Source organism: Lithobates pipiens, unplaced genomic scaffold (genome assembly GCF_037356315.1).
Source record: "Lithobates pipiens isolate NorthernLeopardFrog02 unplaced genomic scaffold, aLitPip1_a1.2 Scaffold_3, whole genome shotgun sequence".
Taxonomy (NCBI): Eukaryota; Metazoa; Chordata; class Amphibia; order Anura; family Ranidae; genus Lithobates; species Lithobates pipiens.
This window is the reverse complement of record NW_027507790.1, coordinates 32,901,568-32,927,562: the sequence shown is the minus strand read 5'-3', so window position 1 is coordinate 32,927,562 and position 25,995 is coordinate 32,901,568. Positions and strand designations below refer to the sequence as shown.

Below are 25,995 nucleotides of genomic sequence, written 5' to 3'. Positions count from 1 at the left end.
ATATTAATGCTTTCATAGATAACTCCTAATCCTGTTTAGTTTATCTGGTGGGCCTATTTGATTATTACCAAATGTCATTTATATATTTTATACCTCTGTTGTGCTTTTGTAAACTCGTTCTGAGATGTGTGATGGGCCTCAAGTATAATTATTGCGTTATTGTTAAAATATGCGGGGTAACAATTATGTCCTTTTAATTGTATTGGGGTTAATTTTTTCTTGCTTAGTCCCATAATTCATTCATTTAACGCACTATTTTTTGTTTATAGTCATTTAATTGATTTATCAGTGTATTCACTATATTGATTAATTATGGGTACGCATACTTACTTATGGTAGGTATAAATTTACACAATATATCAATTTGATTTATTTTATATTTAGTCTAAATGAATTACCACTTCTTAATATAATTTTTCTAATTAGGTGTTTGTGTGTGCTTAAACACACTAACATCTTACGCCCATAATGTGGGGTATTCACTTTAAATATATATATTTTCATATAAGATTTATACATATATATTTTTTATATTTTTCAATTTAATATATATTCTCGTATATAATTTTTTTCAATATTTTCATTTAAGTTCATATATATAGGTTTTCTAGATCTTTATTGTGAATAGGGTTTACATTATATCTGATCTAATGTGATCCTTTTTGTTTCTATAATCTGTTACAGTCGTAGTCGCATATTGTAATTTTGCTACTAAGGGCCACGCTTATAGTTTGGCCATCTTTTAGCTTTTCCCTTATGCAATATGGAATAGTTAGAGTCTTTTGCCATTAATTGGCATTGTAGGCCGGATCTTGCATCTCAGAATGAGGTTTGGCTATAAATGGTGGTGCATCGCTGCGCTGCCCGTTCCCCATTGACAACGTCATTTGTGACGAAACACGTCTGGGAAGGCACGCAGTGACGCCACCACGCTATACGAGGGGAGGATGGGCTTCTGAATGCTGGCCGGCTTTTTGGGATTTATCTTTTATGCTGTTTTAATGGATATTTTACGTAAGTGCAATCGTTTATAGTTTAATAAATTACCTGAATGGTTTTACACTATGGAGGCATCTTTTTCTTTTTTGTGCTAATGTTGGTGATACATCCGATTGCTGACCGTGGAAGTTGTTCTTGCGATGCTGCCATATACATGGGATAGCAGATCTGTTAGCGTCTGACGCAAGGATAATGACACGGATGATTTACTATTAAGGCTGCAATTTGATTTGTATCTGGTAAGCGCATCTAATTCTCGGTGACGGGCACTGGTTTGCAGTTTCGTGTGGATTCACCGCGGTGTCCTGATAAGAACACACATAGTGGACTTTATTTCTCAGCTTTGGCTCTCTTCAAGCTGTTCTTTCTGCGATATATTATATAAGTTTCAATGTGTTTTTTTTGCTTAATTAATTTATGTGATACCAATGTTATTTACCTAATAGGTAACATACACTTATTCATGTATTTGTGTGTTATTAATTATTCAGGTATTTTTCACTATTTTGGTTAGTTAAATAGGGGTAGTGGCGCAGCTTTCCAAATCTTTCCATAAGGACATGGATTACTGGGACCATGTACTGTGGTCTGATGAGACCAAGATAAACGTATTTTGTTCAGATGGTGTCAAGCATGTGTGTCGGCAACCAGGTGAGGAGTACAAACACAAGTGTGTCTTGCCTACTGTCAAGCATGGTGGTGGGAGCGTCATGGTCTGGGGCTCCATGAGTGCTGCCAGCACTGGGGAGCTACAGTTCATTGAGGGAACCATGAATGTCAACATGTACTGTGACATACAGAAGCAGAGCATGATCCCCTCCCTTCAGAGACTGGTTGCTGCCACACACGCTTGATACCATCTGAACCAAATAAGTTTATCTTGGTCTCAGCAGACCACAGGACATGGTTCCAGTAATCCATGTCCTTAGTTTGCTTGTCTGAGCACTGACAGGCTGACCCCCCCGACCTTCAACCTATGCAGCAATGCTGGCAGCACTCATATGTCTATTTCCCAAAGACAACCTCTGGATATGACGCTGAGCATGTGCACTCAACCTCTTTGGTCGACCATGACGAGCCCTGTTCTGAGTGAAACCTGTCCTGTTAAACTGCTGTATGGTCTTGCCCACCTTGCTGCAGCTCAGTTTCAGGGTCTTGGCAATCTTCTTATAGACTAGGCCAGAGATATGCAATTAGCGGACCTCCAGCTGTTGCAAAACTACAAGTCCCATCATGCCTCTGCCTCTGGGTGTCATGCTTGTAGCTGTCAGAGTCTTGCTATGCCTCATGGGACTTGTAGTTCTGCAACAGCTGGAGGTCCGCTAATTGTATATCCCTGGCCTAGGCCATCTTCATTTGGAGCAACATTTTTTTTTCAGATCCTCAGAGGGTTCTTTGCCCCAAAGTGCCATGTTGAACTTTCAGTGATCAGTATGAGAGAGTGAGAGCAATAACACCAAATTTAACACACCTGCTCCCCATTCACACCTGAGACCTTGTAACACTAATGAGTCACATGACACTGGGGAGGGAAAATGGCTAATTGGACCCAATTTGGACATTTTCACTTAGGGGTGTACTCACTTTTGTTGCCAGCGATTTAGACATGAATGGATGTGTGTTGAGTTATTTTGAGGGGACAGCACATTTACACTGTTGTACAAGGTGTACACTCACTACGTGACATTGCAGCAAAGTGTAATTTCTTTAGTGTTGTCACATGAAAAGGTATAATAAAATATTTACAAAAATGTGAGGGGTGTACTAATTTTTGTGAGATACTGTACAAATTTCAATGTTAACATTTACTTACCTAAATGAACAATCACATATTTTTAATAATTTTGTGATTTAGCTTTTCAAGTCTTCCAATCCTGTATATCTGAGCCCACAACACATGGGCTGTGTTTATTAAACACATAAAGGATTATAACCACTAATAAATACTTTACTGGAGAAAACAGAACAGGAGCAGGTAGGCATTGGTCATGTGGTTTGCCAAAACTCAGGAAGAACTGGCTCTGGCCAAGCATTCATCTTCTTCCAGTTTCCCAAGGCCCCGTCTAAAATAGCCCAATAATGTCTAAAAACTACGGTAACCAATTACAATCATTGCCTCTAGAAATATTATCCCAAATGACAAGACATGTTTCAAAAGCACCAAATAATATACGTATTTTTTTCATAGATTTGCATTTAATCAGTAAGGAACGATTTAAGGTCAATATGTCACCATCTGCCATGGCATATTAAGCCAATAACTGAACAGAAGTCACAAATAGGCTGTGAAATGTGGACTGCAAGTAACAAATGATTCTGTATTCACCTTTTAACCTACCTGAATGAAAAAAATAGGCACATAAAAAAAAGAGTAAAATGAATTAAAATGCAAACAAAAGCTTACTATTCACCTGAGAAAAACATGATCAGGCTTTGATCACTGGCTCACATTTTCATAAAAGGCTTGTAAGAAAATCAGATTTTCAATTGCAATTTTGATTTAATTGGGTGTTTGTAGTAAATGTAGTATTTTCATTAGATGCAAAAGTTGTGCTTTACTTGAAAAGAGTTTCAGTTATATTGGATGCTGTCAGAACAGAGAATAAACGGTAGAATACTTCAAGAAAAGAGACTGCCAAATGACTAAAATTTCCCTACATTTAGCCAAACAAGACACCCCAGTGCTTTGAAAGTAACTACTTCCCTTATAGCTACCCCAATGATGTAACTTGAACTTTTTTTTTTTTTTTTTTTAGAACAGATATTTTTATATATTGTATATTTATTTATTACAAGTACTTATAAAGCACCATCAATTTACATAGTGTTTTATATATTTATCACACATTCACATCAGTCCCTGCCCTCAAGGAGCTTACAATCTAAAGTCTCTAACTCACATTCATACATACACATACTAAGGCCAATTTAGACGGGAGCCAATTACCCTACCAGAATGCCTGTGGAATGTGGGAGGAAACCAGAGTACGAGAGGAAACCTACGCAGGCACAGGGAGAACATGAAAACTCCAGGAAGATAGTGTAATGGTTGGGATTTAAACCGATGACCCTAGTGCTGCCAGACGGAAGGGCTTACCACTTAGCTTTTGTACTTTTCCAACTTGCCGGTAAAATGTTACGACAAAATGCTCCAATCGGACATACTCCAATCATGTGTAGCCTACTCCGACGGACAAAGTGCCACGCATGCTCAGATCAAATTCCTAGACCAAAGCTATTGGCTACTAGCCTGAACGTAGTCCCGTCGTAACGAAATAACGTCTTCACGTTATGTACAATCAGATTTTCCGACAACTTTGTCCGACCGTGTGTATGCAACAGTTTCGGACAAAATCCGTCGGACAAAATCCAACGGATTTGGTTGTCAGAATGTCCAACCGTGTGTACAAGGGCTTAGGCTGCATTTACACCCAAGCACCATGTTTTTGTGAGTTTTTTGTACATTTTGTTGCATGTTTGTATGCATGTTTTAAACAGTTTTTTCCGTCCAACCCACGGTGCTGAAGGAAAAAGAAATAATAGTGTGTACCCGGGTTTTAAAAACAGTGGAAAAGGTTGATCTCCAACACAATACTTTTTGAACAATACTGTTTTTAATCTCCATTTGGACAATTAATTGAATCATCTTCAAAAATTAAAAACACATATAGGTTTCCTTATAAGGAGATCTACAATTTTTTGTTTTTCACATAAAGTATTATGTGTTTATTTAATATGCGCAGTACTTTTGCAATCAGATAAATTTGAATTATGACATAAAAATTGGACCTTTACCTGAACCCGGGACACTAGGTCACATAGACACACTGCTTCCCTCTCTCCTAACAAAGATGTTACAGTCAGGCTTAGTGAATCAATGCATACATCACACTTTGTAATCTAAATGTCATAGATAGTTCCCAAATACATGTTATATTATATACAATTAATTCCAAATATTTCAAACAACAGTTTAGAAGTTTGTAAATGCTTAAAAAAATAACAGTATGTCCCCCAAAAAGTATGTTTAAATATTATCGCTAGCTTGGACACATACCTGTCATTTACAGGGAAGTGAGCAAGTAGGGTTGCCATTGCTGACTTCCTCTCTGGTAAATGCTACTTGGTTGGCTGTCTGCGGTTTCAGTTTTTCGGTATTGATCTAGAACAAACACTCAACCATTGAGCTCACACTGATATCAGAACTGATTTGCATTCCTCTTTCAGATCAGAGATCAGAAGTACAGAATCAACATTTGTGCTCAACTGCAGTAACAAGAAAATTCGACTGAGCAGGATGGAAAATGTCTAATATTGAATGTGGTCTTTGTTCAGTAAAGCCCATTCATTCCAAAAATCAAATGTTGAAAGCAACATTTTCAAAGTACTTTGGAATGATATTCGTCAGGAGAATTGTAGAAATGTTCACATGAATTTTTGTACTAACATTCAAAATTCTACTAGTGTATGGCCAGTTTAACCTAGGGTGCTCTTTGATGCAAGTATTGATTTTAATAAAGAGCCTGTTTCCATCCTTTTCATGGTCAGTGAACTGTCAGTTAGTCTAAGCCCTTGTACACACGGTCGGAGATTCTGACGGAATGTGTCCTATCGGACCGTTTTGTTGGATATTCCAACTATGTGTGGTCTCCATCGGACTGTTTCCGTCGGAATATCCGACGGACCAACTTTTCCAACTTGCCGGTAAAATTTTCCGACAAAATGCTCCGATCGGACATACTCCAATCATGTGTAGCCTACTCCGACGGACAAAGTGCCACGCATGCTCAGATCAAATTCCTAGACCAAAGCTATTAGCTACTAGCCTGAACATAGTCCCGTTGTAACGAAATAACGTCATCACGTTATGTACAATCGGATTTTCCGACAACTGAGTCCGACCGTGTGTATGCAACATCACTTCCGGACCTCTTCCGGAATTAATCCGTCATAATAACTCCGACGGATTTGGTTGTCGGAGTCTCCGACCGTGTGTACGGGGGCTAAAGGACCAATAATAAGGTGTAGAAGACAGGAGGTTTGGACCATAAAGTGTAACTTTTCCTGTTTGCAGAGATTTGCATAAGGCTGTGCTAAGGTTTTAGGACTCTTGGGGCAATTTAAGAGCTATCGAAACATAATTGCTCATACCTGTAGGTTTCTGATTTCAATATACATGTCAAGTTAATATGATCTAATAGTAGTTAGTCACATTTAACTGGGCTTGTTATGTAATTTTGAAGACATTTAATAGCCTATCAAAGCAAGTTATAACTAAAGAGGAGACTTGGATGAGCTATGAAACATCTTCAACATTACAGAACAAGTCCCAATGAATGTGACTATTTACTATAGATATACCATGACGTGGATAAAAGAGGTGCTTCATAGTTCATTTTATACGTTTCAAAACATGACTATATGTTTGAAGTATAACAAAAGGTAAAACTATTTTTTTTTGAATATTGAATATTTTGAATAGTTTTATTTGGCTTAAATGTAAACTTTTTTAGTTTTGGACTGAGTGGAGATGTATTAGAACAGCTGCCAGGATTTTATTGCTGTCTGTGCCCCTGTTGGGGAGATTCGCCCCCTCTCTATTTGTCCTGCTGACTGTTCTTACTGAGAGTGAAAGTAAAAGAAATTCCCACATTTTTTGTTGCCCCCAGAACTTTAATAGAGGGGAAATATTCCAATGAAGACACTAATTTTAGTGACAACCAGGGCTTCCCTCACTTTTGAGGGATCTCCTCTATCTTCCTGTTTTGGCTACGAAACAGGAAGTGAACGGAAATCTCCCCAATGGAACACAGATGGCAAAAATAAAAACCTGATAGGGCTTTTACCCATTCCTTACTTTATCCAAAATGAAAAAAAAGTTTTGCCTTTAGTTCTACTTTAAGATATTTTTAAAATAATATTATATGCAAAAATCAGTGCAACAGAATACCACACATAATGGACTGAATAGACTGAATGTTGGTATGGAAACAATTATTACCAAAGATTATTTTATACAAAAAAATTAACAATAACAATGTTATCTAAGTTGAATTCTAAATCAATTGTCAAAACCTGTAAGGATGTGCTGCTGTTGTCCACAGTGCCATAATGGCTGGTAACTTGACAGATTGGTGACTCTTTATGTGATGATTTAATGCTGTTTCTTAAAACAATTAAACAACATATAACATATGTCAATGAAGCTTTGGTTTAAAGTCTATAGCCCAACAACTCACAAAGCACTATTAGGTAAATAAAAGAAGAATATGATAATGATTTCCTTTCAATTAAAATTTCAATTAAAACCAAATCAATTTGCTACCGCTGTGCTGAAATTACAAACTTTAGATGAGAAACAACTTCAATGCACTCTGACAATCAATTTTACCTCCCTGATAACGTTTCACAGATAATTTGCAAAAACTTTTCAAAAACTGTCTGAAAGTGGTTTAATAAATCAACGATATTGGTGTCAATAAATCTCCTATTGCACTAAAGATAATGAGAAAGTCCTGTGGTGAATAAGGGACTTTGCAAACTGATTTTAAGGTGTTTGACATACTGCTGTGTTTATTAAGACATCTCATGGCATTAAATCAATGAAAGCTATATTGGTCTTTCAATTACAGCTGGATTTTTTTTTTTTGCTTTAGAGACTTGGGTTCTTTCTTCAAAGTCAATAATTGTGAATTTTTTTACTCACTTTGTTTGCTTCACAAGCCAAGTCCTGATTGTAATAAAAAGTCCTACATTGGTTGATTTATGATTTAAGTATGATTGGAGCACACGATCAACAAAAAAAATTTTTTTTTTGCATTAAGTTAAAGGGTATAGTTCTTTCTCCGGTGAATGAGGTCTTGAACCTGATAACAATCTTCCAGTAGATTCTTAACTGTGTTTCTGAACCTGGTCAGAAGAGGTGGCAAGTCTCATCTGTAAACTTAGACAAAGCTTGGCAGATCCAGCAACATCCAGAGGTCAGAGAAAGCCAAAATGGTCCCTGGTATTTCCCAAGCCTAGGTGGATGGCCATTGTGTCCACTACCACATCCTGGTGATTGAAACAAGCAAATCCGCAAAAGCAACAAGGCATAAAACATTTCTGAACTGTTCTTCAAAGTAACCAGCAAATATAGTTTTGAAACAGTTCTCATCATTTTACTATGAATAAACATTGTTTAAGGTTTTTGCTCTACCGGAAAGCAGCAAAGTGGATTCCTGAGGAGAGGAGCGCATTGTAGCATATGAACCATGGTTCAGCCTTGATTACACTGATTTCTTTAATGCAGATATTCAGCAAACCTTTATAGCTGCTTTATACTGCCTTGCATGTCCAACCATCTTTCCTATGACAGCTTGACTTTTCCCTAAGTTTTTCAGAAAAAGTTTGTCAACAAACCCAGCCATAAGTAAGGGCCTTTTCACACTGATGTGCTTTCATAATACTTGATACTTGATGTGCTTTTGTGCAGCTTAAGGGTCCATTCACACATGTAAGACATTTTAATTATGCAGCATGTAAGACATTTTAAAGCGTAGCTTACCTGCAGTGTGAAGAGTTACATAGGTGTAGCACCCTGTAGTGTGTGCTACTAGTGTGAGTGTGGAAAAATGCATATTCTGCCCAGGAATAACCTGAGTCACTAAATTGGGTCAGGGTTATTAGAGGCCAAGGTTGGATGACTCATCTTGGCAGCTATTTTTAGTGTCTCCCCCTGATTTGGAAGGTTGGAGAACCTTCTAGAATTAAAGGGTGGAAGTTAGGAGGGGCTGCCATAATCTTGTGGGGCCTCGGCCAATCCCCAGAGGTGGGCTGGCAGGGGCAGAGATTACCCCATAAAAAAGACATGGGCCAGGCTGGTGGAAGATGGAGATACAGTGTTGAGGAGGCTGTCGTTGGCCCTGAGGTGTACCCTCTAGTCTGAGGGGAGGTGTCCTGCCTTGGGACGGGCTCGGGTGCTGGAAGGATTTTGCCAAAGACACTAAGGAGGAGACTTTCCTGGAGGCATGGGAGCAAAAAGAGAACAGAGTGAGTAATATAACACTGGTGGGAACTAACAAAGGGGGAACTGCCACATGTAGCCAGTCTCCCTTGAAGACAGTGGGGGGCTTAATCTTCAACCTTTCCCTGAGAGATCTCCAGAGAGTCACCCGGCTTTGTTGGTGTAGAGGTAGCCAGGAGGGCTGGTGAAAGAAACAGCTGCAATCAGGTGAGCTGGCATTGCCTGAAGAAGTGATGCTGGGATTAGTGGCCACAGAGGCTGACTGAGAACTGACAAGGAGTCTGTGAATTTCTAAAGCCCCCCCCCACCCCCCAGGAGTGAACCAGCAGAGGCTGAGCTGAGAGAAGCAAAGTGTGTGCAGTAGGAAGGTTGAAGAGGAGCTGGTATATACCTTTGTATAGGAAGTTGTCCCTGAAGTTTGTTGAAGTCAAGTGGTCATCTCGTAACCCCCTATTCCCATGCAAATTGTTAATCCCCTAATAAAAAACAAAGCAAAACTACAGACTGTTCCCTGACTCTGTGTGCCTGTAAAGATTCAATGTGCCTGGCTGTGCAGAAGTGGAGGATCCCTGTTCCTTTACAGCTCCTACGTGGGGTGTGTTACATTTAATGGGGAATCGTTTTTATGTGCTTTTTACACCCTGGAAAAGTGGGGCAAAAGCACGCCAATGTGAAAGGAGCCTAAAAACATGGCAGGAGCATCATTTCCCCACTTTTTTTAGTACACTGGACCTGAGCACTTCTGCTGTGTGCCGCTCAGATATTTTATTTGTCAAATTTGTTTTCTAAAATGCTTTATTGAATTTTCCGAAATACAAAATAGCAAAATGGAATAGAATGCAGGACAACAAATTACATTACATGAAAATAGGGGGGGGGGAGCTCTGCACAGTCAAAAGTAAAGAGGATGAATAAGGGTTGTGTAGACATTTCATGAAAGGACATATACTACACATTTGGGTATGGAGGCACGGAACTGATAAGTCTGTGAGGAATCCTCCATCCATCAGTAGATACTTGGCAACCTGAGACAGGGGGAGCATGTTAAGTATTCAATAGACTGAGTCGTGTGAGCAAGATATTGGTATTTTTAAATGAATAAGAAAAAAGAAAAATAAAGAAGAAAGAGAGAGAGGTAGACAAGTCAGGGAAGGGGTAAGTGGAAATGTATATTCTGTGCAGCCCATTGGTGGCGGCGGCTCGCACGGCCATAGCCAGTGGTTACAGGGAGAGAAGGGGGCGGTCAATGCTTAGGTGATCAACATGGTCCAGCCAATCAATTTGTCAAACTTGAAACAGAGTGGGCCAGTTTTCATTATATGTGGATAGAGGGTAGTGGCATGTCTGGGTCACACTGTGACATACAGTAAGGCACCCTGTTTTGTGCCCTGACAGGGACAGGAGTCTGTTGCCTGCTGGTAAGAGCTCATTGCTTACAGATGGATGGAGTTTTTCTGTCTCTGTGGTTTCAGATTCTACTGGTGCTCTTTAGAGACTGATGCCTATATAGGTAATAAACATACTGTGCTCACCTCAAGAAGCCCTGTTTTTCACAATGTAAATGTTGCTTTGTTTTCGATCTTTGGACTACAAGCATTATATCTGGATCGTTTGAATGTATTGATCTACTATCAAAATTCATAATCCCTTTTCACCAATGAATCTATTTTCACATATTGCGTTTTACTTAATTTTAGTTTAATTATTAACAATATTATTATAATGCTTTCACCTGTTACTAAACATAAAAAAAAATATTTCCATCTATATGACCAAAATAACTGTAAGTTTTAGTTTTTTTTTTAAAAGTAGTTCTCAATATTATTCGCAGTAGCATACCCAGTATTTTCAATAATACCCTCAGATTTATTCATGGAAAATTGGTATTATACTATATTTAATTTCTTAAGCATTGTACAGTTTAAATCAGGGGTAGGCCATCTGGGCCCCCCAGCTGTGGTGAAACTACAAGTCCCATGAGACATTGCAAAACCCTGACAATCACAGGCATGACTCTTAGAGGCATGATGGGATTTGGAGTTTCACCACAGTGCCGAGGTTGCCTACCCCTGGTATAAATCAATATCAGTTATCTTTTATTAACCACTTCCGGACCAACGCACGCCGATATAAGTCAGCTGTTTGAAGAGGGATATCTTTGTTATGGCAGCAGCTAGCTATCATAACCCCGATATCCTCTTCTTCTGGTTTCCAATAATAGTGGTGTCTGATTCACCGAAAGATCACTTTTATCGGTGGTTGGAGAGGACGGGAGAGGGCCCCCCTCCCCGCGCTCTCCGATGCAGCCACTTACCGGAACTGTCAGCAGCGGCAGAGGCGATCAGGTCCTTTTCCGGCAAGATGGCCCCCACCCGTCTCCATACCATTGCAGGGCAGAAGCGACGTCAAAACGTCACTTCCGCCGTAGCTCTTAAAGGGCCATTTTTTTTTTTGTAAATAGTTTTTATTGAAAGGTTTTCACAAAAAAATATACAGTACAGTGATAAACAGTCATTAATGACTCTCCCAAACTATCTCAACATTACATAACGTAGTACAATCAGACAATAGGAGGAAGTAGAGAGCTTGGTTATGAACATACTGCAAAACAAAAAGAAACATAACAGTAAACAAAACAATAGGGAACAGGGAATGGTTGGTCTGATACATGTCCGAAAGGAAAGACCCATATGAATACAAATGTAGATCACAGTAAGGAGTGTTACAGTATATCAAGAATAGTTAAACTCTAGGGTGAAGAAAAACAAAGGAAGAAGATTTTACGGCAGGTGAGTACTCTTATACCAAGTGTTCCAAATTCGCCAATGATTATCAAACTGAATTTTTTTCCCCATTCTGAGGGCCAGGACTAGCTCATAAGAATAGTGTAGGGAGGTGGTCGACCATACCTCAGAAACATTGGGGGCTTGGTCATTCTTCCAGAATCTCGCTATCAGTGACCTAGCCACCAGGAGGATGTGGGAGACAACAATCCTAAAGTTAGGCGGGTATCTCTCAATACCTAGGTTAAGGACTGCTAGACCTGGTTCAGGGGTAGAGAGGAGACCTGTAATATCAGAGATAGCTCTAAAAATAGTATTCCAAAAGCTCCGGAGATGTTTACAGGACCAGAACATATGAAGTAGATTACCAACCTCTCCACAATTCCTCCAGCACAGGGGGGAGGACTCGGCCAGGCCAAATTTAGAGATCCTAAAAGGAGTAAGGTACCACCTTAGGGCAATCTTCTGGGCTAGTTCCCAGTGCCCAACGCACCTGGAGGCCTTGTAGTTAGCTTTGAATGCCTGACTCCATTGCGCCTCAGAAAAGGCGCAACCTAAGTCCTCCTCCCAGCACAGGAAGGGACGAGATTTGCTAAAAACACGTTTTTGTTGTAGGAAATTGTAAAATAGAGAAATTCCTTTAGGTAAAGGGGGGTTAGCATTGAGAAACTGCCAGAGAGGCTCGGCTACCGAAACACTAGTGACTCCACCACCTCGGAGCAAATGGGCTATTTGATAGTGTTTGTATATGTCTGAGGGCTTTAATTGGAATTGTGTCCGCAGGGATTGGTATGGGATCATGGAGGGGCCCTGGAAAAGATCCTGCAACGACTGCAGCCCCTTCTTGGTCCAGTCTTTAACAGAGAAATCGGGAATTAAGGATTCTAAGGACACTAGGGGAATGGGCAGGGGGACCAATTTATCGGACTGAGGTGTGGACCTAAGAAGATCTCGCCAGGCTTGCAAGGAAGCCCGAACTGTGTGAGGGAGGGACTGGAGAGGCCAGGGCTTGATCGAATCAGTGAGAAGAAGAAGTTTTAGATCGCGGGTGGGGGTAAGGGCTCGTTCGAGGCAGCACCACTTCGGTTCTGTGGCCGAGTTGAACCAGTGGGAGATCTGAGCCAGTCTGGATGCAAGGTAGTAGTCTTTTAGATCCACCAAGCCCATACCCCCAGCCAACCTATGCTTCAGTAAGAGTGTTTTGGGACATCTAGGTTTTTTAGAGCTCCAGATGAATTTATTCATCAGGAGATTGAGGCCTGAAAGATGCTTCCTTGAGGGAGAGACCGGTAATGCTCTAAATGTGTACAAGATTTGGGGGAGTAATAGCATCTTAAAAGAGGCTAATCGTCCCGACCACGAAAGTTCATATTTAGCAAGCCTATTAGCCTCTACCGTAAGTTTGTCAATAAGAGAAGGGAAGTTAGCCTCCGCTAGTTGACAAGCTGATACGCTTAAATTTATGCCCAGGTATGGGATGGTGGAGTCACACCATTTGTATGGAAACTTGGACATCAGCTGTGTCCGAAGAGGAGGTCTAAGGCCGGTATCAAGTATCACTGACTTGGAAAAATTCACTTTGTAGTAGGAGATCAGGCTAAAGTCCTGAAGTATCTGATGGGCCTGTGGCAGGGAGGAGGTTGGGGAAGTCAGGAAAAGAATGATATCGTCTGCGAAGAGGTTGATTTTATGTGGTCCTTCCTGCATGGGAATACCTGTGATTAGAGGGTGAGAGCGGACTTTTTCTGCCAGCGGTTCAATAAGGAGGTTGAAAATCGTAGGGGATAGTGGGCACCCTTGCCTGGTGCCATTGGAAATGGGGAAGGGAGATGACAGCATATTGGAGGTGTAAACCTGTGCCGAGGGGGCCGAATATAGGGCAAGGATGGCCGAGAGGAACGGTCCCCCAAAGCCAAATTTGCGAAGAACCCTGTCCATGTAACCCCAATGGATCCGGTCGAACGCCTTCTCCGCATCCAAGGAAAGGAGCAGAGAAGGCGTTCGACGGGCTTCTGCAAATTGGAGAACCCCTATAACACGTCTAGTGGCGTCTGGAGCTTGCCTACCGGGTGTGAACCCCGACTGATCTGGATGAATCAGCTGGGGGATGAAGGGGAGGAGTCTTTGGGCAAGAATTTTTGCATAAATTTTGATGTCAGTGTTTAAAAGGGATATAGGCCTAAAATTAGAGGGGGTATTAGGTTCTTTACCTGGTTTGGGAATCGTCACTACGTAGGCTCTAAGCATCTCTGGGGGGAATGAGGCGGATGAGAATGCCTCCTCATAGATTTCCGAGAGTACCGGAGACAGAAGGTCCGCAAACGTACGAAAGTAGTCATTAGTCAGGCCATCTGGTCCTGGAGATTTGCCTAAGGGTAAGGATTTAATGCATTTCATAATTTCCGCAGGTGAGATCGGTAGATTTAGAGATGCCAATTGATCGTCCGTAAGGGAGGGTAGATTAATTGTAGAGAGGAAAGATTGTATACTCTCCGGAGTGGGTTGGGGGGTCTCGGGATCAAGCTTCAAATTATACAGAGAGGAGTAGTAAGCAGCGAAGGCGTCCGCAATTTCTTGCGGGTTAATCCTTTTCTGTTTGTCTAGGGGGTGATAGATAAAGGGGATCTTAGCTTTAATCCTAGCAGCCCTCACTCTATTGGCAAGATATTTTCCAGCACGGTTACTGGAAGAGTAGTGTGACAGTTTCAGTGAATATACATATTTGTCATATCTAGCCAACAGTAGACGGCGAAGTTCAACCCGAAGCTGGGTAAGCTTATGGGCCGTGTCGAAGTTCGGTGTTGATTTGTTGGAGGATTCCAGAGACTGAATGTCCGCCAGGATGTCATTCAGTCTCTGGGTTCTAGCCTTTTTATCTCTAGAGGAGAGTTGGAGCAGTATACCCCGTATAAAAGCCTTGTGGGCACACCAGAGGGTAGAGGGACTCTTCACAGAGTGAGCATTTATTTAAAAAAATTCCGCCAGATTTTTAGAGATAGTGGCAACATGCGAGGAATTTTGAAAGAGTTGAGAGTTCGCTCTCCAGATAAAGGCTGAGCGCGGAGTGTGTTCCTCCACCACCTCTATAGACACAGGAGCATGATCTGACCAGGAAATGGCGTGGATGGTGGAGGAAGACACCGCTTGTAGCAGGAACCTGTCTACCAGGATCAAATCGATCCTAGAGTACGTGTTGTGTCTAGCGGAGTGAAACGTGAAATCTTTTTCACTCGCATGTTGACATCTCCATGCATCAAATATATCCTCAGCAGCAAGTAGTGGTTGGAGCCTCAACAGAGGTCGACGCGCCCTGGATGTGGTATCCAGTGCGTAGTCGACCGTTACGTTGAAGTCCCCACAGACCACCAGAGACCCCTTACGACACTTATTCACTTTACGAAACAGTCTATACAGAAATCTCAACTGGTGTACATTGGGTGCATACAAATTGACTATGGTATAAGGCTTATCATTTAGTACAGCTAGTAGTATCAAGTACCTCCCATCAGGGTCCATAAAAACATCAGTAAGGGAGAAAGCCACTGAGTCTCTGATGGCAATCGCTACCCCTCTTTTCTTCTCGGAGGCAGAGGCCAGGAAGACATGTGGATAATTCTTGTGCTGGAAACGTGGGGTGGCCTTGTTAAGGAAATGGGTCCCCTGGACACAAAGAACGTCCGCCTCCAATTTCCGTGCCTCTGTCCACAGGGAATTCCGCTTAACTGGATGGTTAAGGCCGTGAACATTGAAAGAGACTACCTTAAGCGGCATGGATGAGAACTAGCAGGTGCGTATGTGAGAAGAGGCAGTCACATACAAAGTTGAACTCCAGGATTCCCTGTAGGACAAGTTTCCAAGGGCAGGCAAGAAAGGACATTTGTGGGTCAGAACTAGTCGGTGCAAAAACGTTCGGGCCATGACAGACCAGGGAAAAACTGCAGCAGTGCAGTAGGTAAAAATGGTAGAACATGAAACAACAAAAAAACAAAACAGAAGTCAATAAAAAAGGGGATCTCAAATGGGATCCGAAGGCACTATAGATGCCCATTTACTTGGGGGGTAAAAAAGAAAAGAGCGCTGGATGTCCTCCAGCAACCGGGAAAGCAATATCAAGTGATAAGTTGCAGCCAGGTGTTTACGGGATTCTGGTTTTGGTTTTTTTCCGGCGTCTTCGTTGGACCATCTGCCAGTCTCCTTGACTCTCCAGCCGGACAGGAGGAGAAGAGGCCGACGGTGCTACTGGCTCCTCAGGGATGATGTCAAGAGAGCGTAGCAGATCCAGCCCTTCCTGTAGTGAGGAGACCACCGAGGATTTACCTTCATGGGTAATAAGAAGCTTCAAAGGATATCCCCAGCGGTATTGGATACCATGGTTCCGTAACGCTTTAGTGACTGGGAGAAGAGCTTTGCGTCTCTGTAAGGTAAACTGAGAAAGGTCAGCGAATAGCTGCAGATGGGAAAATTTCTCTGGAAGCTGGGTCTCCCTTCTAAACGCAGAGAGAAGTTGCTCTTTGGCATGGAAGAAGTGGATCCGCATGAGAACGTCCCGCGGAATATTGTCTGGTAGGTGAGAGGGCTTGGGCAGTCTGTGAATACGGTCAATAGTCACATCCTGATCCGACAGGTCGGGCAGCAGGGTCCTCATGAGGTCCTGAACGTACTGGGCTAACTTGGTGGGGAGGATGGACTCCGGGATCCCTCTGACTTTAACGTTATTGCGCCTGGACCTGTCTTCCAGGTCGGCCATCTTGGATTTGATCCACGCAATGTCCTCAGACTGATCGTTGTGTGCATCCACCAAGGTATTATGCGCAACGGCAAAGTCCCCCATTTTCTGCTCCACATGATCTAGTCTGCCTCCCAGTACCCCCACTTCAGCCTTGAAATTGCTGACACATTGCATAAAGTCCTTATGAAGTGAGGCACGCAGGGAAACTAACATGTCTCTCATGGTGGACTCAGATACAGGCTGGTTGGTGGCAGGGAACTCAGCTATATAGTCATGCAGTTCTCTAGTGTCAGCAGAGGAGTTTTGCTCAGCGCTCACCTGCAATGCTTCCCCTGAGAGTCTGGGCCTGGACTTCGCTGGGCTGCTGCTGATCGGCGTGGACGTCCCTGGTGTTCGCCTTCCCTGTCTGTCCAGGGGCGCTGGGCTCCCCGAGGAGGCCGAGGAAGGACTCGGGGAGGAGCGCGTGCAGCCGCCGGCGCCATCTTGGCTGGATTCGCGGGCCGCGGGCGGGAAGAAATCCGGCAGTTTTTTGGGCTGCCCGGTCCCTCTCCGCTTAGGCGACATCCCCGGAGGACGAGAGGGTATTCCGGAGTGAGGTCGTGCGTTTTCGCCGGTTCAGGGAGTCCACAGTGCGTCTAAAACCCCGTCGCTGGAGCAGAGCTCTTCACCTACGCTGCCATCCACCAGCGCGCGGTAGCCACGCCCCCCATTTTTTTTTAATTACCTATTTTTTTATTTTATATTTTATTTCATTTTAGTGTAAATATGAGATCTGAGGTCTTTTTGACCCCAGATCTTATATTTAAGAGGTCATGTCATGATCTTTTTCTATTACAAGGGATGTTTACATTCCTTGTAATAGGAATAAAAGTGACACAATTTTTTTAAAAAAGAACAGTGTAAAAATAAAAAATAAAAAAATAAAAGGTAAAATAAATAAGAATTTTTTTTTTAAAACGTGCCCCATCCCGCCAAGCGCGCGTGCAGAAACGAACACATATATGAGTAGCGCCTGCATATGAAAGTGGTGTTAAAACCACACATGTGAGGTATCGCCACAATCAGTAGAGTGAGAGCAATAATTCTAGCCCTAGACCTCCTCTGTAACTAAAAACATGCAACCTGTAGAATTTTTTAAACGTCGCCTATGAAGATTTTTAAGGGTAAAAGTTTGTTGCCATTCCACGAGCGGGCGCAATTTAGAAGCGTGACAAGTTGGGTATCAATTTACTCGGCGTAACATTATCTTTCACAATATAAAAAAATAAATTGGGCTTACTTTAATGTTGTCTTATTTTTTTTCTCAAAAAAGTGTATTTTTTCTCAAAAAAGTGTGCTTGTAAGACTGCTGCGCAAATACGCTGTGACAGAAAGTATTGCAACAACCGCCATTTTATTCTCTTGGGTGTTAGAAAAAAAATGTATAACGTTTGGGGGTTCTAAGTAATTTTCTAGCGAAAAAAAAAAACTGTTTTTAACTTGTACACAACAAATCTCAGAAAGAGGCTTGGTCCTTAAGTGGTTAAATAGAATCATGCTAAATGATGACTATTAGGTTGTGGCGTTAAACCGTGGACCTGATATGTTTTTATATATATATGATTGTTCATTTTCTGATTGATGCTTTTGACATAATGTGAAGGCTTAAGATTTGTATCTGTATTTATAGAGTATCTGTATAGCCTCTGAAACCTAATCATGCTTAAATGATAATACATTGAGATATGTAAATCCATAATAACTTTTTAATTTTGATGTTTTTTTTTTCTTTGTATTTTTTTCTTTGTATTATCTTCTTCAGATTTATTTACAATAGTAATTTTAAAATTGTCTCTTGATGTAAAGGCTTTTCTGCAAAATGCATTGAGGTTCTCCATTAAAGTGATAACACCTGCTTGCCAATTCCAAACCAACACTTTTGATCCAAGCTTCCTGTTCTTTTACCTGATTTCTGACAATTCACAATGAACACTGATGTGAGTTAGTGGCATTTACATTGCTGAGTTGAAGAACATGTCAACTTGTTTTTTTTTTTGTTTTGTTTTTTAAGAACAGTTACTTCTTTATTGCCTTTTACAAACTTTCCTCTCTGTAGCAATTTTAAAGTTTGATCCCAGGCAGATAAGAAAGGCACCAATTAATAAAGCTTGTATTTGTTAAATTTATTTTTTTAGATGCAAGCAGGGTAAATACCTAGATTTGGTATCAGCCTTGATTTGGTACAGCAGAGCTCAGACTGGAAAAGGGAGAAGGAGACAATCATTTGTGCTCAGGCGCTAACAAGTGACATGCTAATTAGAGGAGAGAACAGAGTGACAGAGAGATAGTCTCAACATTAATTTTAATGTTCAGTTACAGGCTAAGTGATAGACAAGACCTGTAAGTGTTACTTGACTGCAGCAAAGAAAAATCAGGTCTCCCTAGTTTCTCTTTCTAGCGGCCAAGCATACTGTAGCCAAGGCCTGGAAGAGGCCCTCCATCTCCATACAGGAAGTTAAAGTGGTTGTTAATGCCACTGTGTCTTATTCCTAGAACCCACTGTGTGACCATAAGTTTTGTGCCCTAGTGTACATGCTTTATAAAAAATATGCAGCTTTATACCTGTAGCTCTGACTCCTGAAGGAGGAGCTGATTTAATTGGGCTTACGTTACCTTTTTCACCTTGTGTGTGTCTAGGGGTTTCCGGAGGTAGATGGCCCAAGAACTGTAGAGACTGACGCCAGATCCACTTAAAGAGATTTTTATTTGCAAAAATAGTTAACGAACACAGTCTCTCAACATAGGGTTAGAGGGTTTAGGTAGGAAAGTCCAGGTACTCTTTAGTGCTAATTCAAACAGGAAAAGTCTCTCACATCAGGAAATCCAGAGAATAGCCATTCACAGCTGGATCCTCACTCTTATCAGATAGTCCTTCTCTCACCAGGCATAGCAGCCAACAGGGTGTTTCAATCAGACCAAGTCTCTGCCACAGACTTTCTATAGAACACTTGAGTAAAACTGAGAGTTTGTAGAACACTTGGAGAACCCTGGTACCAGTATCTTGCAGCCGGTCCGGCGATACCACACGAGACCAGATTCACTTGGGGTCTTTCAACTTGTCCAGACTCTTGCTGAGAAACCAACCTTTGCGTGGCCTTCTCCCGAAAAGTCCTCCCCTGGATACCTTCACAGTTGCTGGGCCTCTCCACAAATTAAGACGGCACCGGACCACCTTTGAATCCTTCTTTCAGTTTCTTTGCCTCTGACTAGCCAGCCCCGAGACCTGTAGTCAGGTAGATCTGCACCCCAGGCCATGAGAGTCCTGGGGGCTGGTCAGGAGGACCAGGACCATAAGCCAGAAAGCACTTCTGGACCAGAAACCCCAAAGCACGTGACTTCAGTACCTTAAGCACCCTCTCCCAGAATGCACAGCAAGAGTGACACTCCCACTGGGCTGGTTCAGAGAGAGAGTAAACCCTTAATGTACCCAACTAGACTACTTTCTGGACCCTGCCAGGGATGACAGCGCCACCCATGGTCAGGCAGAACACCATGCAGTCCAGCCAGACTGGTACTGAGGTCAAAATTTAGAGTAATCAAACTCAAAACCAAACTGCGGCTCCAGGAAAAGTTAAATGACAAAACACATAGCGCGTGCTCTTCAGGAGTTGGCGATACATACCTTATTTCATGGCGTCGCTTGGCACTTACGCTACTCTCTTCCCCTGATCTGATAACTTCTACAGCAGGAGGGGCTGAGAATCCCTGACTGATCCCCACCAAGCGGCGCTATGAAATACGGTACAACGCTGCACATTTTTTATAATACATGTACACTGGGACACATGACTTAATTTAACGCAGTGGATTCTAGGAATAAGACACAGTTATTTTAGCAGCTGGGGGGGGGGGTGAGCAGATCAACACAGACTAGCTGACAGGCTGGGAGGGTGGGGGAGAGAGGAGAGACATCGGGATGACAGAGGCACGTAAACTGATGTATCGTGGATCTGCAGTCATGAGAAACATGGTCAGTTTACAGGGGGGAGGGCAGAACCAGGCAGGATCAGCTGGGTATTTTAGAATATACAAAGGGACAAATTACAGAGCACAAGTACTGTACTGTATTCATGCTTTAAAGGAACAGGATCTTTTTTTTTTTTTTTTTTTAGGGTTACAACCCCTTTTTAAGGACCACATGATTCTAATGCTACATTATAAAAAAGATGGGCAGAATCATTAATTAACCTGTTCCCACTGGCCATACGCATATATGCGGCCTATCGAAGGGTGGGCTTTAACACTGAGAAGCCGCATAAATGTGACCCAAATGTAAACAATTCTGTGTTGAGAGCATGCACTGTGCACGATCTATCTTAACCACTTACAGACCGGACCATTTTGCTGGTCAAAGACCAGACCACTTTTTGCGATTCGGCACTGCGTCGCTTTAACTGACAATTGCGCGGTCGTGCGACGTGGCTCCCAAACAAAATTTACGTCCCTTTTTTCTCACAAATAGAGCTTTCTTTTGGTGGTATTTGATCACCCCTGCGGTTTTTATTTTTTGCGCTATAAACAAAAATAGAGCGACAATTTTGAAAAAAACGCATTATTTGTTACTTTTTGTTATAATAAATATCCCCCAAAAATATATATAAAAAAAAAATTTCCCTCAGTTTAGGCCGATACGTATTCTTCTACATATTTTTGGTAAAAAAATCGCAATAAGCGATTATTGATTGGTTTGCGCAAAAGTTATAGCATTTACAAAATAGGGATAGTTTTATAGCATTTTTATTAATAATTTTTTATTATTTTTTTTTTACTAGTAATGGCGGCGATCAGCAATTTTTATTGTGACTGCGACATTGTGGGGGACCCATCGGACATTTTTGACACATTTTTGGGACCATTGTCATTTATACAGTAATCACTGCTATATAAATGCAGTGATTCCTGTGTAAATGACACTGGCAGTCAAGGGGTTAACCAGTGGGTGGCAGTGTAGGGGTTAAGTGTTCCTAGGGGTGTGTTACTAACTGTGGGGGGGTTGGGCTTTCATTTAGTGAACACTGATCTCTGCTCCAATCACATGGAGCAGAGATCAGCGTCACTAGTTGCTAGGCAGAATGGAGAAATGCTGTTTACACGGCATTTCCTCCATTCAGCCGTCCCGTGAGACGATCGCGGGTATGCCCGCGGCGATCGACCGGACTCACGGGGGTCCCGACCAGCGCGGGAGCGCGCCGCCAGCGGCACGCTCCCGATGGCAGGGCGGCATTGAAGAATGGATGTACCTATACGCCAATATGCCTGCCCGTGCCATTCTGTCGACGTACATCCTCGTGCGCTGGTTGGGAACCGGTTAATGATGGAAACTGGAAAGCTCACAATGCCTATTTGCTATCAGGAGCTTTACAATCATGTGACCGCTGTGACAGCCAATCACAGCAGTCACATGACCAAAATGCTCGCCTCTACCTCCCGGCATTTAGAGCTCTTAAAGGGATGGGAGGCAGTCGGCAAGAATGGATAACGACTCCCAGACCAAATTTCTCAAGACGTGAGATCCTTGGCTTCAGTATGCCTTACCCTCCTTAGACCCGGCAGGCCAAATATTCCTTAAACCCTTTTTCTTTTATCAGATTGTGCTCAAGCCTTATAGGGAGTGGGGTTAATCTCCAGTCCCCACCTCTCCCCCCATAATATTCAATTTCTGCCCCCTCTGATCAACACCTATCCTCACTTTTTATTATTATTATACACGATTTATATAGTGCCAACAGTTTATGCAGCACTTTACAATGCATAAGTGGGACAACACAATTACACTACATTACAATAGTACAGGAGAGACTTGCTCGTAGAGTTTACATTCTAAAGGGAGGGGGTGGTGGTACAAAAGGTAATAGCTGCAGAGAATGATTTGATGGGGGTCTTTCTTTACTTCCTTAAACTGCCTACCTAATACCGACTCCTAGTAGTATATGCTGTTGATTCTCACCACTTGTGTACTTGAACTCCTCTGTTACATCTGGAATACCTGACTTGATTTAATGCCTTTTAATGCTATGTCCCCTGGGCAGGCATAATGGTTGTTGTTCCTTGAACAAGAAAAATACGGTCTCCTGCCCTGCCAGACAGAGTTGTGCTGTGGCAGAACTTTGTAAAATTTAGGACTGGATGGATGGAAATACAACATCAATGTCTAAACCAACCCACCCAATGCCATATTTGTAAATCTCAGGAAAGAAAGACAAAGCAGGGACTGCGATATACACATCAGCAATATCCGTGGTCGTCCTCCAACTGACTAACTTTAATGAGTTATACAGCCTATTTTGTTCAAATTGAAATACTTTGTCTTGAAATCATATTGCAGTTGAAACCAGGGCACTAGTGTTTGCTAGAGAAGAATTTTGCAGAAATGGCTGGAATAATGCCATATTTATGTCATGGTTTTGGATATATGCTTTATTTTTTTGACAGAAAGCCATAGTGTAACAGAATGGGGGAGTAAAAAATGAAACAATAACCACTAGCCTGTTTCCAAGTTAAACATCACATTACTCGGCAGGTTTCAGGATGATGCCAGTTCTCACATAAAAATAGGTTCTTCTATAAACTTGTTCTATAGCCTGTTACTTGGGCCTAGTAGAATAATGAGATCTTCTGGTTGCCATGGCAGTTGTTGCTTGTGACCCACCACATCTGCTAGTTATTGTGGAAGAAAAATATGACTGGGAAAAAAAGATTCAACTGTTTTCTGCAAAGGCAAGCATTATGCAAGCCAGGGAAATGTTAACACTTTGGAGAAAAACTCTGGAGCGTCATTAAAGCCCTCACCAAAATGTGTGCATTTCACTGCCTCTTCCAATTTATCAAAATACAGAATGATCTCTATTTACGACCATTCAAGATCTAAACAGGAACTGCTTTTTACAATAAATATGAAGCCCTTTGACCTATCATCTTTAAAGTGTTGGTATAGCATGGTTGTAATGGATCAGAAATGTTAAAAGGAAATTTGCTCTGCCTGCTGTTTGTGAAAGTCAGACCGATGACTCCCTCCTTCAATGAAACTCTGCCTTACATATTAGTATATAAGCAAAATGAGTTATTGTGACATTTTTGCTATTTGCTGAGGCTTCCTTTTGATTTCTCAATATTCAGCGCCTTTTTGTACGTGGAAGAATACATGAAAAATGATTGAAATATGAAGATGATGGAAATAGAGTCTTTTTTTAAATTTTTTTATTTGGCACTTGTACATATAAGTGAAGCATAAGAAAGTAAGAGGTAGGTTACAGTAGTTTCAATCATCATTCCCAGTACAAGTAAAACCTTGGATTGCGAGCATAATTCGTTCCGGAAACATGCTTGTAATCCAAGCACTCGTATATCAAAGTGAATTTTCCTATAAGAAATAATGGAAACTCAGATGATTTGTTCCACAACCATTTATTCATAAGTCCTTCAGTTTATAGTCCATATAAAAACATTATAGCAATGTGATAGATTGTGTAACCATAAAATGTCTATCCACAAATGAAAGCCTCCACAAGGGAATCAGAAGCTAAATCCAGCAGGAGCTACAGAGTATAAAAGAGAAGAGAGGCACCTCTAAGTGTAGCAATATGGTTACATTTAATGAAGGTACAACATTTAGCAACTCACATGGTTCCTGATTAAAAGAGGCACATCTAAGTATACAGGCATCCGGTGCAAAGCTGTCCACATAGACCGTCTTCCGTACCGCCAGCTCTCACCGCTGTCAGTCTGAAATAGTGACCGGGAAGGCAACCCTGCAGTAAAACGATCTGAAAGCAAGGCTTGAAGAGCTCGTGGAGTGCAGCATGGACGGGATGACGCCAATGGCAGTGCAGAGTATGGTCCATGTGGACAGCTTTACCCCGAATGCCTGCATATTTAGATGCGCCTCTTTTAATCGTCAACTATGTGAGTTGCTAAATGTTGTACCTTCATTAAATGAAACCATATTGCTACACTTAGAGGTGTCTCTCTTATTTTTTATACTCAGTTGTGAGATGACACTACTTGTATATAAAGACATCACTCATTTATCAAGTCAAAATTTATAAAAAAAATTTGCTTGTCTTGCAAAACACTTTCAGACCAAGTTAATCTCAATCCAAGGTTTTACTGTATTACTTATAACACAATGGTTAAATGGTATGTTTAGCAGTTTACAGCCAGATTCCACCATCAGTAATAGTTGTATGGGGAATAGTTGTACTGGTCTAGAACAGACCTGTTGCCTGGGCCTTCTGGGGGGGGAGGTTAGGGAGAAAGGTGGGGGAGGGGGGCTAGAAGGAGGTAAGAAGGGGTGGGGAAGAGAAAGGAGGGAAGGTATTCGTAAGAGTCCACTTTAAAGATGGGCTATGTCCCATGAGTTGTGGTTCTAGATTTTGACAGGGAGGGTCTGAAGACTTGGGCACAGAGAGTGAGGGCAGATCAGAGTTTACACAATTAAACCTTGTGTTTTCACCCATCCCATCCTGATCGTGTCAACCCCTCACCAAAAATTTTGGAGGTGAAGAGCAGCAGATCCAAGAACCATGAATCAGATAAGTCATTATTATTATTATTATTAATATTAATAAGGGGAATAAACATGTGTATAGCAAAACATGTGTTACTGCAATACATTTCTTTGAGAAATACTTGATTTTCTGGAAAAAATTCTGGGGTGCCAACAATTTCGGCCATGTCTGTATAGATGACCACGGCACATTCATCTCCCTGCCAACACAGTGAAAGAGAAGTGCATAAACACTTCTCTTATGGCAGAGCCGGTAAGAGGGAGATCTTTCCCATCTTCCTGCGGGCACAGCAATAATGCTAATGCGCATGGGGTGATTAGGGTGTGCCCAGGCTCATCCGGCACACCCTGTGAGCACGCTTATGATTCTTTTCTTTACAGTCTGTCTAATGGCCTAATGTAATTGTAGTCTTACTTAAATGAGCGTCTATTTTCTCACATTGTTTTTAATAACATGCATACATTGTAGATGTTAATAAATGTTTTTTATGTTATACTAAAATAATAGAATATTATATAAATGAGCATAAGAAAATAATAATAGTGGTAATGGTGCTGATCTAGTCTGTGTTTATTCAATCACAATACTCCAAACAAGACTCTATAGTCACCTGCGGGCTGCAGATAAAAGACAGTTTTCTTTGAATAAACCAACTACAGTCAGATTTGTTTTCAAAAACACACATAAGAGACTTCTCAGCAAGAAGCAAAAACACTACAAAAAGCAGGAATATTGTATAATGTTATTGGTATCTGCTGGTAAGCCTACATTTAGAAATAAGCAATTTAACAAGACTTTGTAAGTAGCATTAAACCACTAGGGTGCATTGACAATTGTGTTTAGCACACACTGTAAATTCAAAGCTGGGAGACTGTTCACATAGCCAGTGATTATGTGTGGTTAGGAACACATCCTCTTCTGGGGTCCCTCAGC

General features: G+C 41.6%; 1 long non-coding RNA gene across 3 annotated transcripts in view; it reads left to right on the top strand.

Annotated features, from left to right (window-relative positions):
• LOC143940249 (uncharacterized) overlaps nucleotides 1–25,995 on the top strand; it is a 114,916-nt gene that overhangs the window by 27,262 nt on the left and 61,659 nt on the right. The window contains exon 1 of one of the 3 annotated variants that reach the window (XR_013263839.1): nucleotides 23,677–23,797. The exons of the other annotated variants lie outside the window; for them this stretch is intronic. This is a non-coding gene — a long non-coding RNA (uncharacterized LOC143940249). Of the gene's footprint in view, nucleotides 1–23,676; nucleotides 23,798–25,995 lie in introns of those variants that run through there. 3 annotated transcript variants of the gene reach the window in all.